We start from the raw sequence: 17,256 nt of genomic DNA, 5'->3' as shown, positions 1-17,256 counted from the left end.
AACATTAGAGCCCTTCAGGCTTCCAGGCCGATGTTTACTCTTTGCTCTACCCCCTTCTGTCCTTTCACTAAAGGACGTTTAGTTGAAAGAAAACTTTCATTGTTCATAGTCACAGAATGGTTTCTGGAGATGGGAAATAGAAGGGCTCCTTCTCAGAAGAGAGAGGGATCTGGGTGAGGGCTAACTGCAGGAACTAAGAAAGATAACCAAGTGGACATTGATCAAGCTGGGGTCCAGGCCTAGGTTTGCCTCGAATGACACGGTGGACTTGAGGCAAGGCGTCATTTTCTCTTTAGTCACGTGGGGCTCATAATGGCTAGCCAAACTAGCTCCTAGGCCTGTGATGAGGGGGTGCTGCAAGGATAAATGTCTGCTGGCAGTCATGTGATCAAGTTCACCATCACCCACCTGAGACCGTAACTGAACGTCACTGAATGTATTTAAGCAATCTATCAGTTGGGAAGGCAGATATGGGGCCAGTGTCAAAGGAAGACTCCCCGTCATCAGAATCCATAGCAGGATTCTGTCCTCCAGTAGGAGGTCAAAGTCTCATCCTTTGGACTGCTCTGACAGGATGGTCTGTCCCCTAACAGAACGATGGAATTCCCAACCACTAGGAAATGCCAACCGTTCCCCTACCTGCTGATTGCTGCAGAAGAGCAGTATGCTGGGGAGCCTCTGAGTGGAGGGAAGAGGGAGACGATGGCAAGCTTTGTCTTCCCAAATTTAAGATAGCTTGAGCATTCTTAGCCAAATCTCATTGGCTTAGACTAATTTAATACAAATCTAATGAACTTATCAACAGCCATGTCCTCAAATTCATTAAAAACCATCATGGGGATGCCGAAATGTGAGTAAAGGTCAAAGTGTGAAGAGAATCATTTCAAGAATTTAGCAAAATCAATCTCCTGCTGGTTACTTTGTCTTAGAATCCATTATTCAGCAACAGATTCTTTTTTCATCTTGCAAACTGCTATTAAGTCCCTTGGGGCGGCTGCATGGTATCGCTGTGGTTTCCCTGGGCTCCCTTGGCCTGCCGGGAGCCTCAAAACTATGGGCCACACAGCTAATTTCTATAGCCAGGTTGCAGCCCGAATGCCCATGGCCTCCAGATGCATCATAAAGGCAGGAAGGGCATCAGGAGCAGGAGCAGGTGTGCAGTAACCCAGGTTTACCTTCAGCTACGGGCAGGACTTACTGCAGAGGCAGTTGCCTTCCTCCCCCTTCCAGTAATGGTCCCAATGACCAGCGGGTACTTTAGCTGGGACATTACTGATCAGAATAAGCCAGTCACAAGCCAATGGCTTTGGGGCAAGCAAACTTGGTGGAGAACAGGCTGGCAGATACCCAGTGGGCACCTTTCCCCTTCCTCCCTTTAGTTGGACTACTGAAAAGACCAAGAGATTCCCTCTAAAGGATGGTTAAAGGAGATCGCCGGCATAGCTTTAGTGAGGGGAACCTTCGTACCATCTAGTCCAATCCCCTTCTGCCAGAGCTGAAACCTGGAGGAGGACAGAAAGTAGAAGGAGCTCCTTTTACCTCCAGCTTCACATACCGTCTAAATCTCTAACTGGGGCTGGCTTCCAGCGCCGTCTAAGGTTCTAGAGCATCCAGTCACCCGGCAACCAGAGCGGACTTCACCTCTCAGGACACTGTCCCCATGTGTATTTGATCGGGGTACCTCATACGCTCTTCCTTCTCATCACTTGCTATTCTCCTTTGTATTTTTCCCTGTCACCACACTGTGGCACAAGCTGCTGTCCCCCATGGCTGGAACGCCCCTTCTCTGCCCTTCTACATCTCGCAGTTTCTGCCTCCCTTTGATTGTCAATGAAGGTGCCAGCTCTACCACAGAGCCTGTCTCAATCTCTCATGATCTTCATTATGAATACTGCACTCATCTTTCCCCTTTCGCCCCTGCTCACATAGACTACAAACTTTTGAGATCACAAACTGCTTTTCATCTTGTCTCGGTACCCTCAGTGCAGAGAACAGAGCTTTACACTTAGTAGGTGCATATCTGCCCAGCGGGCAGCTAGGTGACTCAGTGGCTAGAGCTCTGGCCTTGGAGTCCAGAAGTCCTGAATTCAGATCTGGCCTCAGCCAACTCTTAGCTGCGTGATCCTGGGCAAGTCACTTGATCCTATTTGCCTCAGTTTCCTCATCTGTGAAATGAGCTGGAGAAGGAAATGGTCAACTACTCCACTGACTTTGTCAAGAAAATCCCAAAAAAGGAGTCACGAAGAGTTGGACGTGACTGACCAACAACAAACTGTCCGATTGGCCTAAGCAGGAGCAGGGTAAGAGGTGGGGAAGGGAGGGGCAAGCCCGGGGGAGAAAGAAGCAATAAATGAACAGAAAAAAAGGATAGGCCAAGGCTAAATCAGGTGGATGGATGATTGGAAGAGCAATAGAAGCCTGTCTCTCAGGGTGGCTCAGTTTCTGTCAATAGACCCCCCCCAAACATACACACATACCCCTGCCCGTTTTTAACTCAAACACTAGTTTTGCCGCACTGCTTGCAACTCAAAAGGGGCATTTTACATATCAAGTTGTCCTTTCTGAGCTCCGGGTCATGTTTCCTCTTGCACTTGGCCCTGGGAAAACTTCCTTAGCTGGGGGGCAAGACCGCCGGGAGCTGGTACAGACACATGCAGCATTTCATTGGTTACTTTCCACTAGGATGTGGACCCCCGGCACAGGCTTTGCATCGGGCCGTGTGATGCCGGTCCTAGGCAAGGACGGTTTCCTCCCTGCTCTCCATTAGGCTATGCTTTTTCTCCTCATAGAAAAAGCTAAATATATTTGACCAAGTTACTCCTCCCTCCCACCTCTCTTCAATAATTCTCCCCAATAGAGCTAAAAGGCTTTTGGCAGTTTTCTTTGCTTTTCTGTTTTAATGTGCTGTGGATCTGAGGGGACCTGACGTGCTCTTCTGATTCAGAGGCAGATGAGTCAGTGGCAACCTTTTCATTTTCAGGAGTTTTAAAAAGAAATGGTGATGAGATATGTTTGGGTGAGATTCAGTCTTCATTCTGGCTAAGCACACTGCAGGGCAAGTCTTTCAGTCTCTCCGTCTCTGTCTCTACCTCTCCCATTTCCTTGTCCCCCCTTCTCTCTGTCTTCTCGCTCTCATCTCTCTGCTCCCTTCTCACACCGTGTCTGTCCTCTCTCCCTGTCCCTCCCTTTGTCTTTTCTTCCTTGCTCTCCACTTCTCTCACTCCCTTTCCCTTGGTCTCTCCCTTTCATTGATCTTCTAACCCTTGCCCCTTCCCTCCATCTGTCTCTCTCGCATCTATCCCCATTTGTCAAGAATCAAGGCCAGTGGCCTCCAAGTACTTTTGGTCCCATCTAATGATGTGACTGCTCTGAGGAATGGGCGTGTGGGAGGCCACGTCAGTGTCTTAAAGTCCCGTCACTCCCAATAGTGACAAGAGCCACGCTACGGTCATGAGAAAGGGCCAGGACTCATGCTGAAAGCACAGAGGGAGGTCGGGTACACTCAGTGCAATATTACTAACACCCAAGCATGGTGTCCTGGGAGCCACACGGAGCCAGGGACAACTTTCTTTTGGGGCTAAAATGCTCCAGATGCTACTAATCAGGGCTAAGAGAGGGAAGACAACAGCCTCTCTCATGGCTACGGAGGCAATGGAGAGAGTGCTGGACTCCTAGAGGCAGGAAGGGGCAAGTTCAAATCCCACCTTGGCTATTTTCCGGCTCTATTACACCAGCAGATGACCTCTCTTACTCCTCCCCAGGCCAGCCCATTGACCTCTCTGAACATCTCTTTCCTCCTTTGTAAAATCACTGTCCCAGCTCCCAGAATTCAAATGAAGCTATGTATATGGAGGGCTGTATGACCTCAAGTGGGTTGTGACCTGCAGTCAGAGTCTTGGCTCAGCCTCCTCTCCCCCTGTCTCTGAGCAGGTCTCTTCCCCATTTGGAGCCTCAATTTTCTCTCTAAAATCGGGAGGCCGGGCCAGATGGCTGGGCAAGGACTCCAGGCCAAAGCACTGCTTCCTTCGGGGGCCTTCACAAGGGTGGGTACATTTGGGGAATTCACATGTGAGGCTTTACTGCAGGCCAGCCGTGAAGGCCGTCCTCCTCATCTCCAGAAGCCTGATGTCATTCGTCTGAGCCTGAGAAATGGCCACTCTTGCCAAGAACATGATTCATTCAGTTGCAGCTCAAATGTTTCCCTTTTACAGACTCAATCTGGGGAGTTCAGAGAACACTGTGGGGGGAATGACACCGAAGTCTACCACCCATCCTACACTTGTGGCCCCCAAGGGACCAATGAGCAGAGAGAAAATGCCCTGGGATGATCTGCCAGCTCCAACGGCCTCCATCCTTCCTTGCAGATCCCACTGTCAGATATGTTAAACAGGCCCTCAGAATTACCTAAGGGGTCACATTGTTTTGGGTGCCTTCAGACCATCTAATAGGGTCGTCATTCTCCAAAAGTGTTTAGAAAAAGTGTTGCTCATGGCAGCACTGGGATAACTAGGGGGAGCGAGGAGAATATGGGCAGGGACTTCCATGCCTGCAACATCAGACCCTTAGCGCTGTCAGGGAACTTAGAGGTCCTCGACTCATTTTACAGATGGGGAAATAGAGGTTCAGAGAAGGGAAGTAATTTACCCAAGATCACACAGTCATCAGCTGACAGTGCCAGGATTTACGATGACGTTTTCCAGATGGAAACCCAATAACCTTCCCCGCTACAGCCTATGACCATCCCCCAAATCATCCCCACCATGAATGCCAATAGCAGTTCCTACTGAACCTGGGATTTCACTGCCTCCACCAATATAAAGAGACAATTTTCCCATAAGGAGCTGTCTTAGCAAGCTGGGAGAGGGCACCCGAGAGGAGGGGACCTGCTCGGAGCCAGCGGGCTAGGACTGGCGTGCCCACTTCCTCCCTCCACTTTGTCAGGATGCTTCAGAGAGAGGCTGGGGCCAGAAGCAGCCCCCTGAAGCAGAGCCCCTGCTAAATCCTGGCTGGGGCTTGAGTCCTTTCCCTGCCACTATGTCATCTGCCTTATATCAGGCTGCAAAAGGCCATAAGAATTAGTGACTTCCAACATGAGCAATTGAGCCGAGGACAAAAGAAACGCATGTTAGTTTGAGAGGAAAGGCCAACGCCATTTCTGAGTGAATTTCCTAGGAGATGGGACCTGCCCATTTTTCTAGGAATGGAGATCTGGAGCTAGGGAACAAATTCTGGCTCTCTCACTGAACCAGGAGTCAGTCTAGACAGCCCAATGTACTGCTACGGTGCTGAAAAGGGGCCTAATTAATTGACAGAAAAGCTCAGAGAGGGCTTGGGCTTGGGTGCGAGGGCTCTCTCTCCTTGCCCCCGTGCTCGGAGAGAACTCTCCTGCCCCACTACGAATGCCAGAGTTAAATGATAGCATGCATACTCAACAAAAGCCAATCCATTCTCACCAAATTAATAAATGAGAATATTCAGTTTTAAATTGATTTTCAAGCTTGAAAGTAGCTCATAATGATCCGCATCCCACTCTGACTCAAGAAGGAAGCTAACTGTCTTTGCTCCCACTTATCTCGCTAATCCGAGGGGTCGCTTTCCCAGGCTCCATATCTGCTTGGCCCCGTTTGGTGACAGAAAACATCCTCAAACCCTGGGCCGGGTCACAAGGCCGATTGTATCAGTTCATAAGAACCTTCCCCCCCCCCCTTTCATTTTTTTGTCTCATCAGTCATGTTCAAGGAGAGCAGGCCTTCTAGTCTAATCCACCTTCCAATCCCCCACTGCGATGCCTTTGCCCGTTCAACCCTCCCCCATCACTGTCAGCGGTGTCGGGTAAGTGGTCAGAGTTAGAGAAGCCCCTCTCTTAGGTCTTATTCACTGGGCTTACCTTAGACTAGGTTCACAGGAAGAGACTGAGAAAGGACCAATTTGAGATGATGTAATTCTCGATTTCTAAGTCTCTCCTCAAGATTGGTCAAACCATGAATAATTTCCTTTGCAGAGGAGTCTACCGTAACTTTCTCAGACCTTTTCTTCTCAAAAGCTGTAAATTCTCTGTGCTTTCCTCCACTTAGCCCAGCTCAGCACTCTACCACATTATAAAGAAAGGAATAACTAATAGTCCAGCCATTCCAATTATCTATAGGTCACAGAAAGTTATGGTATCCAAGGAAACCATTCATCCATCTGTCTCTACCGGGTGGGAAACTGAGAGAATACAAGCTTTCTAGAAAGCAAGCCAATGCTCTTATCGATGGCACTACTGGAGTTGCCTGGCAACACTTTCTCTTGCAAAAGAAAAGTTACGTAAGACAAGAAAGCTTAGAGGGTAATCATTCCATTTACACTTTAGATGTTAACCGGGTTTTCAAAGAAACAAATCATTTTTCTCTCTTCCTTTAGAATCGATTTGACTGGGGAAAAAATCTCTCTGGGCCTCTGAAATGTTTCTGCATCTATTTAAAAAAACATTAGAGACTCGACCTGATGTTTAAGGAGCAACAGAGCAGGGAGGGCCGTTTTCTGGCCACTGGGGAAGGAAAACCCAGTTGACAAAAATCACGACTCACTCTGTCATGATCAGACATCCAAGCCGTTGGCTTCAATAGGAACCAAAATTGGGGGATTTCTTGGTTGCAAAAGCCCTGTTCATGAAGCCTGAAGATCCTCATACTTCATAAATTTAATCTGAACAGACATCTTAGTAAACAAAACCAAGGATGGCCCAGCTAGCCACCAATCCTGGCCCAATGGACAAAGAGCTGGATCTGAGTCCTGTCTAACAGATGCTTAACAACCCAATGGCCGCTTACTAGCTGTATGATCTAGGACTAGTCTTGGTCTCCATCTGGGCTCGAGTTCCCGTTTCTATATTATGTGGGATCTCAGTGATGGTCTGGAAAACGAGGGGGAGATTCAGGTGACTTCTAAATCTATGATCTCGTTCTATGAAGAGACAGGCTGGGTTGTCAATGTTTCCCGAGTCTTTTCGGGGATAGATATTTGATGAATTTGTCCCCGTGCTTCCTTTTCCTCTATTCTTTTTAGTGGGCCCACAACCACCTCCCTCTTCTGGGGCCATCTTGCCGGGGCAAGCCGGGCAAGGAGAGCTCCTGAGGTTCCCTTGCTGAGCTCTTAACTCTTGTTGCCACGCAAGGCGTTATTGATAAACGAGGGCCCCTGGCTTGCTGAGGCACTTCAGCGTGACTTCCAAACACGCAGGTAAATGAAGCAGCTAAGCCATAGTTGCCATTTAGAAGGAAGATGTTGTAATTCCTCTGGAATGAAAATGAGCTTAACCTAATGCAAGCTTTAGTGTTTTTTAGATAATTAGAAGAGTTTCGGTTCCCTCATAGATCATGCTTATTTCGTTGTGCTTGCCTGCATTCTCCTACTGATTAAACCCATTTCATCAACAGACAGGACTGAATAATGGGGACAGGCATGTGCCTTTGAGCAGAAAAAGAGCTAACTGGAGGGGCGACACGCCCCTCCCTGTGGCCTAGATAAAGATCAGGGGGTTTGGAGGGGGAAGGGCTGCCCTTTCAAGGTCATCTAATCCATTCCCTCATTTCTTTCAGAGGAAGAAGCTGAGGTCTAGACAGGGGCAGACTTGTCCCAGATCACTCAGATGGAGGAATAGGAGCTGGCCTCTCTGACTCCTGCCCATGACTGCCCTGAATAGCTATTTTCCTTCAGACTCTCTGAGCCTTCCTCCTCGACTCACTCAGACCTTAATAATCCTGTCTGGCAGGCTCTTTGTGAGCCATTTTGTGACCAGCCTTGTCATGAGCTTCTGTGCCCTCAGCTAGGCAAAGATGTCCCCAGAGGAGGGACAACGCAATCTGGTCTTTGAAGGTAACCTTTGGCCTCTCCCCAAAGCCGGACCGGCTCAGCGAGTCCCGCTAGGACTTGGATTTTGCTACCACAGCCACAATGAGGCCATGTGACCGGTCGCCAGTTGGGGAGAAGCAGTGTACAACATCAGTTGATTTCCCACTGACAGGGCTCTCTAGCTTACCGAGTTCCTGCCCTTATGACTTCCTTTGGCAGCCCAGTGGGACAAAGCCAGCACTTTGCTGGTCCATGGTCCAGGCCATCTCTACGGTGAAAAAGGCATTGGACCATTTCCTTTAGCTGGATGCCTGGGCTAGGGCAGGATGCCACCTTAGGTCAAAGATACCAGACCAAGGCAAGAGAGGCCAGTGAGCTTAAATTTGGGCCTTCACAGGCAGCCATTCCTCCCAAGATTTAAGCAGAGGCAGAAGGAGGCCAGGTCGGGGCAAATCTGGACTCCCAGAAAGCCAACATTAACTAGACCCGTTGACCTTGGACTCAGCCTTCTCCTGGCTGGCCAGGCCTTCATCTTCTCATCCTGCTCTAGTCTCACCCCCTCGGTCCCTAGTCTCTCTTTGTCCCAAATGACACTTTTTCGTAACAGGGATGCCTTAGACCCCGTCTCCTTTCATCAGAGGAGCATGCTAAAGAGCCATGCCTCTGGAGTCTGGAGTTTTGATGGCCTTGGGAATGGGTGGTTACACTTGAGCACCTGAGCCTCAGAATCAGAAATATGCACATATCACCAGGCACCTGAATGCTAATCGAGCAGCCAGTTCCACCTACCTTCAATCCAAAGCAGAGAGATGGCTCTCCAAGGGCTGCCTGCTGCTTGTCACTTTCAAATGAAGCGAACTTATTCAAAGCAAGCGATCCAGGCCAAAGTAGAGAAGGAAAAGAAGGAAAAGAAAATCTCCCCAACAGAAAAAAAAGCAGAACATGAATAAAAATAATAAAACGGGAGAAAGTAATGGAATCATTCTGGATAGGGTCCCACTGGAGAAGACACAAACACAACAGAATAGGCAGCTGTCAAATAGCTGGGAAAATCTCAAGTGTCAAATGGGGATGATTACAAGACTCAGAACTCGCAAAAACCAATGGCGTGAGCGTAAGTACACATGACAGCAGGTTAGAAGCAGTGAAGAAAGTTGCTAACAGCAGCCCTTTCAAGACTCCAGACTTCCTCATTAAACACATCTCTGCTCCTACTCTCTTTCCTCCACATTTTGCTTTGTCTGTTTAGTGTTTGTTTTGCTCCCCGAATTAAACTTGGCCAAGGCGGGGGGGGGGATTATCTGTGTTCTCATAGCCCACTGGAATATAATATTCAGATGTTATATTCCAACTCAAATACAGGGTTTCTGAAATCTGAACTGACCAAGCAGCTGAAGCAGAGAGAGAATATTAGCATGGGAAAACTTGGGGGCAGTCTGGTGTAGTGGTTAGAGCAAGGACCTTGGATTAAGAAGGGCCTGCTTTAAATTCCTATCCCTGGTACTCATTTCCCTCCATGACTATGGGCAAGTCTATCTCTCTGAACCTTGCAAGGTTGCTGTGCATTTTAAAAGCGAAGCGATGTGCAGATGTCAAAGCATCCCATAGAAACACTGGCTATTCTCCCCTATTCTCTCTGTAGAGGATGCTAGCTTCCTCCCCCTCCCCATTTTCAATCAGAAGCCCTTTGGACCAGAACTGTCAGGCCAATCTGTCGTCTCGGGGCTCTGGGAAGTGTGTTCCCTTTGTAGTCAGGAACCTGGCATTCCTACACTGGAACTCACGGTTCAGAAATCCCCACCTCGCTGCCCAATCTCAGCAGTTCACTTGTCCCAGCTATCTCTCTTCTGAAGTCCTTCTCTGTGTCCTTCTGCAGTCCTTAGTTTCTTGACCAAGATTTTCTCATCCTTTACAAAGCTTTTTAGATTCCTTCTGGGGTCTCATTATCAGCCACATGAGCCACTTAAGGAAGGCTTGACGAGTCTGGGGAAATTTTCCCTCACCCGTGTCTCAGAAAGTCAGCGGGTCTACAATTAGCTACCTCGGTGGCTCTCAGCAGGAAGTCATCAACCTCCATCTCTTTCCTTTCTCTGCCCCTTACAAAAGCAGCCCCCCCCCCCTCCATGTCCATCACTTAGAAGACAAGTAGCTGCTGCCTGTGCGAACTCCTGTTCCTCCTCCCAGTGTTCACTTCCTCCTCCTTGGGATGAGCTTGCTATGAGTCTCTCAGCTCCACATGGTGGTGGTTCCCCTTTTCCTTTCCTCTTATCTGGCTTCAGATCTTGATACAGGCCCGGATCCTCGTGTCTTCAGATCCTTTTTTCTTCTTTATTTTCTTTTCAAAGCCTTCAGTCTGTTCTGGCTCGGTCATTTAGGAACACCCCATCGTTCCTTGGGATGCAGGGGATATTGATTCGTCTGAAGTCTCCTAGCTATTGTCAATTGTCTTAGCCATTCTGCCAAAGAGCTCTGGTAAACCGTTCCCCTGAAGAGAACGCTTCACCTCGGTAGCATCTTCTTACCCTGTCAGAATCTCGGGATCCACACTTCCTTTTCTCTGTCTTGTCAGCTTTTCTTCTCTTTCTCCTCCAGCTTGAGTCTTTCCCTCCTCCTCCTCCTCCAGCTTAAGTCTTCCCCTCCTCCTCCTCCTCCTCTTCTTCTTTCAGCTTGCAATCTTTGCCTTCTGGTTCTCTTCTTTTAACTCATCATCCTTTGCTTTGTGTCCTGCTACTTTTCTTCACATTCTCACAAACTTTCTCCCTCTGAATTCAATGTCCGGCTTTCTTTCCAATTTCCAAATCCTCGGGATCACTTTCTCAATGACTTTCGGCTTTCGGCTCAAGATCGTTTTTTGTTCCTTCTGCCGCTCAAGCCAGAAGCAAAAACCATCATCTCAAAGCAAAGGCGTGTTGGAACCACAGAGTCAGGTGGGCCTTCCGTGGCCAGTGGCCTGCAGCTCCAGCTGAGTGAGAATCTCTTCCACAGTGCCCCACAAGCAGTCCTGCTTCCGGCCTAACTCAGTTCCAGAAATCTGAATGCTCTTTCTGCCGATCCACTCTTCCAACATGGACTCGATTTTTGCCGTCAGTGCTCTCAAGCTATGAGTTCCGGCCTACTGACTGGGGCTCTCCCCACCGAATTACCAATAGCTTTCAGCTACGTAGACAAGTCAGATTCTGGAGTTCAGACCTTTCATTAATCCTCAACTATAGGCCTTGCTCAATACATTTCGGCTCTAAGGGATAAAGAACCCGTTACATTATTCTCCAAAATATGCCTCAGAGAAGTGAGTATTTCGTTCCCTGGCACATCTAAACAAAAGCAACGCCCTGGACCTGGGTGGTGAGGTTCCCTAAGGCATGCAGAACTGAAGAGCCATCTTTTGTCATTTGATGTCACAGAAGAGACAGTGCCCATGATTAGAAAAATTGAATTGACTAGGGGGTTATGGGGTTAGCATTCATTTCTGGATCCGTAATACTCAACAGAAAGCACTTCCAGTGGAGAACCTGGTACCTGAAGATGGAGAGAGAAGCTGCCCTGGCCTGGGACAAAGACAGGCCTAGCCTCCACAGTGGCTCCCTGTTGGCAATTTGCATTCTAAAGACAAGCCTGAAATGTTTTTGTTTTGAAATAAACCTTAATACACAATTGCTACATAGTTTGGAAAAATCCATTCCAAAGTTATGAAAAAGATCGCTAGCACACTGGGGGCGGGAGTCAGGAAGACCTGAACCCAAACGCCGCTAGCTGGATCACCTGAGGCAAAGGACGGAAATTCTCTTTGCTTCAATCTCCTCAGCCCCATTCAATGACCGAAGGGCCCTTCCCCATCTGAAACGGGGCCTCCTAAAGATTTCAAAATCACAAAGCGTAACTTGAAATGACTCTGCTTTCCTTCCTCATAGAAAAACAGAAAACCCAAAGTCCCGATTTCTTGCTCAAGTATGTTCAGAAACCAAAATTAAGACTCAAGCCTTCTTTTTCAGTGGGCTCTGCCCCTTTTCTTGGTTGGCAGCCTGTGCTGAGGCTATGTTTGGCCAAAAAACCATCTGCTGGGGGGGTGAGATCAGCTGACCAGCCTTGAATTTAACACAAAAGGCAAGTTCAAAACTGTGTAAAGAATGAATACATTCTGTCATTTTCTTTTTTTTCCCAACCATCAAAGGCCTGGTGAGGAGACAGTAGAAAAGACGTGTGTGTGTTTTTTTTTTTTTTTAAGAATAAATTTGGAAGCAGGTGAGAGTAGCAGCAGCAGATTGGGACGTTCTGTCTCCACCTGGAAAGTAAGAACAGAACTGAACTGTCTCTATCCTTTTTCCCCCAGTTGGGGAAGTGTCAGAAGCAGTAGCCCCTGAAAGGAAAGGCTGCCAGAGGTCCAGCAATGGGGACTGAGTGGAGTTGCTCGATCACTGAATTTGCCTTAGTTTTGCCCTAAGATTTTCTCTGAAAACTGCAGCAAGCTACCCGAGAAGCCTTAAAGCAACCAGGAATGTTTTCATGACATTATTTGTTTCCAAAGTGATCCATTTCCCCATCGATTAAAGATGACAGTTGGGAGAATTGCAATGTAGGGAAATCGGAAGCAAGCCAAGGAATCAGGTCTTAATGCCAGGCAAGGGGCCTACGGCCAAGGGATATAGTATTGGGCTGGCATTAAGGATAAAAATGATCCCGGAACCTGGAGATACAGAACCTCTGACCAATGTCTCCCCCTGTGACATCCCCACTATTTTTTTTTTCTTTTTTAACCAGGAACTCCATCGTATCAAGTACAAAATAGTACTTAAGCACCAATTTCTCTCCTTTAGAAATGAATCTCTGTCCTGGCTGTTCATCTCTGCTAAAAGTCATTTGGGGGAATAAGAATCAGGATGTAGGAAAAGCTATAATGCTCCTTCTCCAGCTTTGTAGTCAAACTCCAAAAGTGCCATTAGAATTAATGGTGCTACATCAAGAGGAAAAGCTGGCATGAGTCAGTTTCAGTAAAGGAACATACTGAAGTACAAATGAACGTAATGAATTGCCAGTGCACATAGTCCCTGAAATGACCTACCTTCCTTCCTCTCTCTCCCTCCCCATCCTTCCCTCTCTCCCTCCCCATCCTCCCCTCTCTCTCTTTTTCTCCCTCTCTCCCTCCTCCCTCCCAACAGGCCATTTCGAATTTATTAAACCAAGAAAGAAGACGTGGATTTTCAAGGTGGCAGATTTCAGCTGCCATGACATTTTGGGATGTCATTGCTATGTAGGCCTGGCCCCGCAAACCCTTGACAATAGTCACAGGTACATCCTCCTGGTCTGGCAAGAATTGTCTTTTTTTTTTTTTTTTTTTTTTTTTTTTTAATAAAACTGGCTCCAGAGCTCAATGAATTATGGCCATAGTGAGACCAAGTTATCCCTCCTTTGAAAGCTTCAGGGGGGCCTGCCTATGTATCCAGAGGCCAAACTCTCTAAACCACTCATGATGCAACATTTCAGGGGGTACTTAGTCCGCAAGGGGTTAGTCAACAAAACCTCTCACTCTTTCCAAAGAACTTGTTCATTTCGAGCCTAATTTCTTCACAGTTCTCCCCCATGAAAGTATTTTCCCATAAGCAGTAAATAAAGCCAAGGAGACAAGAGTTGAGTCCTGCCCCAATCCATACAGTCCAGGAGACCCAAAGCAAGTCTGCTCACTTCTTAGTGCTCTAGATAACTACAGATTTTAGGTTGAGGAAAAAGGAAAGGCAGGCCTTGGTACAGGGAATTTCCTCACCTGGGAGTTCCCTAGAGCAATGACTTCACAGGTCCAATCTCTACCCCACCCTGATCTTAAGTTATTATCAGAAGGTGATTGAGTTGTATGATAATATGTGCATGTGAAAGGCAAGAAGACAGAGGTCACTGGGCTCCATTTCAATAGGACTACGAGGCCAAGGCAATAATCATTTGACTTTCTTTAGTTTTTGGATTCATCAGTGTGTGGAAACTCCCTCCACTGATGTCTAGTGCTCCTCTGTAACTTGTCTTGGAGATTTGCTTTGAGAGGTGGAAGGAATCTCAGGGGCCACCTAGTTCAATTCTTTCATGATGCAAGGGGAGAAATGGACACGTGTGGAGGTGAAGGGCTTTGCCCGGGCTGCAAAACATCGGAGCCACATGGGATCTGAGGCCAGTTCTAGGTCTTTAGGGCCAGTGCTCCCTCGCCTGTGCTGTCCCCTCATCCATGGGAGCTCACTTCCAACCCTGCCTTCAGTTTGTTGAACAGACATAAAGGCCAATCCCTTTGCATAAGTCATACTTTTCCTCCTCCACACCACAGGAAGTAGCGTGAATGGCCAAGGAGCCTAAAAGATACAGAACAGTTCTTTCCTTGCCAAGACTTCCCTATTTGTTGTCACTAGCAAGAGTGGCTTTTTCCCTCCTCTTCCTTGTCTATATAGCATTTATCGAAATTCTTCTCCCCAGCCCTTTTTGTGGTCATGTGACTTCTATGACATTTAAGTTTTCCTTTAAAAAAAAAAATGATTTCTGAGAGACACCCATTTAGTGATGGCCATGTCTCTGTGGACAGAAAACCTAACCAAATGCCTCAGTCCTCCTGCCTAAATTCTGTAACCTTCTACTTGATTTCACTGTCGAGGTCATCAAGGAGGAATCCTTGGATCTACTCAACAGAATCTCAAAACAAATCTCTCAATTTATGTATCTATCAAGCAATTTTGAGCAAACTTCCAATATTAAAAGGTCTTTTAGGGTTTTTAGTATTCTGAAAAAAAGGTTCCCGGTTTTCAACCTCTCTCCGTCTAAGTGGCTGCATTCTATCACTTGATTTTCATCCCACCAATCTGCACTTCTGAAATGGGGAGGGGGGATATGTTTACAAATGGACATGGAGGTGGTGGATGACAATATCAATAAAGGCAAATGACATACCTTTGCTTTCTTCAGAAAAGATCCAGGTGCTCCGCCGACAAACCTGTGAAAAAGGCACGGTGTTAGTCCAATTTTTTAGCAAAATGAATTTTGACGGCTATCTTTGGTTTTTGCAACCCACATTTCACAATAGATTTTGCTCCCCACCCCCACCCCAATTTCAATTTTGCAGGCACGGGAGCTCGTGCACACAGAGTTTTGATTGTCCCCATCGTTTCCGAGCTGGGACGCCACTCCCAAACGCAGCACTCTAGCCACTGGCTTCCACGTCCTCCCAGTTGTGCACAATGGGCTAGGGATTTCTGACCGCTAATAGAGAATAAAAGGACATTAAGGATTGTGGAGTCTTTATCATCACTTTGGCAAATTTCAGAGGCGTCGTGATGTGATGGAGAGAGACTGAGCGCCTTGGAGTGGCGATGACAGGGATTCCAGCCCTGCCTCTTTCACAGCCCAGCCGGGCGACGATGGGTAAATCCCACAACCTCTTGGCGTCCCCAAACACTAAGAGGTTCTAATGTTTTACAGTTCCAGAGTTACTATCTGCACCAGCGGAGGGAGTTTCCATACTGGGAGCTCCTTAAGCTGATACAGTCACAGATTTTGATCCTTGTCTTTCCTCCCTGCCCCCCCCCCCCAGCTTCAACAAACATTTAGAAACTTATCCGAGGTTGCTAATGGGAGATAAATCACTAAAGACAGATACACCACGCAGTGTGTTCACAAGATTTTGGAAATGTCGCAGGGCTGATTTGCTGGACTGGGACATCTCCTAAGGGGCTATGGTGCATATCCAGTTCCATGGAAGATGCCCCACTCCAGTCGATCAGTAGTTCCCTGATCACTTCTGCTACATAAAAAATTCTGATGAGAATTATTAGCGAGTTTCAGAAAGCAGACACTTTTCTGAAAGGAAACCAAAAAGGCAAAAGGCAAGCCCTCAGGCCATCAGTGTTCTGGAATGGTGGGAAAGCAGGGGCCAAGAGTCAGGCGTGAGCTCCCACTCCAACTCCTGATATTAACTCATGCTTGGCCGATTTCCCCTCTTTAGTTTTCAGTTAAGGAAGTTAATGGGCTTCTTTGAAGGCGATTGAAAGGCTGGCTTGGGCAGCTCCCCCATAAGCCTGTCACTGTGCCTGAAATCCCTACCACCACAATCCCTCATCAGAGAGAGGCAGTGCTATCTGGATCAGAAGAAGGACCACATTAGCAGTGATTAGCTACTCTGCTCATCTTCTGGCTGAGTGCAGGACTAGGCCTCTTTGGGTTTGGGATGAGAGGCCTGAGAAGGTTTGGAGTGAAGGTTGTGACCTTGGTTCTCGTGGGCCAATCAGCGGGAGCAAGAGAGTATCGCCCACTGAAAGGGCAGCGGGCAAGATAACCTTTGTTTTTATGCTAATGCGTCCTGCTAAATGGTCAGTTTGACCCAGTCTTCTCACCTAGAACCCGGACCTCCCATCAGCTACTTGTCATGTAAATTATAACAAGATTTAATTGTATAATCTTTTTTTTTTTTTTTTTGCAAAAAATGCCAACTAGTGGTTGAGAATTAAAGGATTAGGAAAATGGCTTTTCTCTGTTGCTAAGGTAGTCTATGTCCTTGATGGAGTCTCATGCTGGGCACCTGAACAGACTAGTGGGGGTATGCAGCCCTGCTGGGATAAACCCCACTGAGTTTACAGTCAGGTTTAATACATAAAAACTATTCTATGAATCTCTAATCCAGGCATTGTATAACTGAAATCTCTATAGGCAGGTTTCTGATGTGTAGTGAACACATTACTCTCACATAATTGAACTCGTTTGGGCTACTAATTAAGGAAGGGGCTGATTTAAAACCCCTTTTATGCAAGGACCCAACAAAACAAATTGTATTTACATCAAAGGAAGTATAGAATTTACAGAAAAAAACCAGACAGGGCTCTCGGGGCTCAATATTACTTGGAAAATAGGCGACCCTGCCCACAAATGAAGATGCTTTCTATTTTGCATGAAAACTCGACCTGGAATTTGAGTAAACTTATCTCTTAGTCATTCGCCCTCTTCAAGAAGGGAAGACCTCTCACAACTAGTTGGGTTCATTAATGCTTTTGGAACAAGTGATTCCACACAAGCTCCTTCTTTAGCCAACTTCCTGACTTGTTGGAGACTTTTGGCCAAAAAAGGGTTCCTCACCTGTATACTACCGGCTGCCTCAAAAGTCTATTAAAGCTTAAAACCGAATTAAGAATGTTGAGACATCCCACTGCATCCTTCTGTGATAAAAAGTGCTTGTTCTCTACTTGCCAAGGACAGGCGAAAACATCTCTCCAGAATTTAACTTTGAACAACCCTTTGGTTCCTCCCTGCTGGAGTTTTTGTCCCCAGTCATGTGACAATCTGGTTACATCCCTCAGGTACACACAATGTTCAGAGCAATCAACCAACATTTTTCAATGACCATGCACGATACATTTTTTTAAAAGAGGGGTATCCAAAACAGGACACAGTTCCTACTCAGGAGGAACT

General features: G+C 47.1%; 1 protein-coding gene across 7 annotated transcripts in view; it reads right to left on the bottom strand.

The window, feature by feature from the left end:
- Positions 1 to 17,256, bottom strand: part of HTR2C (5-hydroxytryptamine receptor 2C) — a 152,281-nt gene that overhangs the window by 36,538 nt on the left and 98,487 nt on the right. For 5 of the 7 annotated variants that reach the window (XM_074277319.1, XM_074277318.1, XM_074277315.1 and 2 more), the window contains exon 3: positions 14,749 to 14,791. The gene's annotated coding sequence lies outside the window, so the exon portion shown is untranslated. Of the gene's footprint in view, positions 1 to 8,622; positions 8,833 to 14,748; positions 14,792 to 17,256 lie in introns of all 7 variants that reach the window. The other 2 variants (XM_074277322.1, XM_074277317.1) reach the window with 1 other exon arrangement.

This window comes from Sminthopsis crassicaudata, chromosome X (assembly GCF_048593235.1).
Source record: "Sminthopsis crassicaudata isolate SCR6 chromosome X, ASM4859323v1, whole genome shotgun sequence".
Classification (NCBI taxonomy): domain Eukaryota; kingdom Metazoa; phylum Chordata; class Mammalia; order Dasyuromorphia; family Dasyuridae; genus Sminthopsis; species Sminthopsis crassicaudata.
Note: the sequence above shows the minus strand (reverse complement) of the source record. Positions and strands in the feature narration are given on the sequence as shown.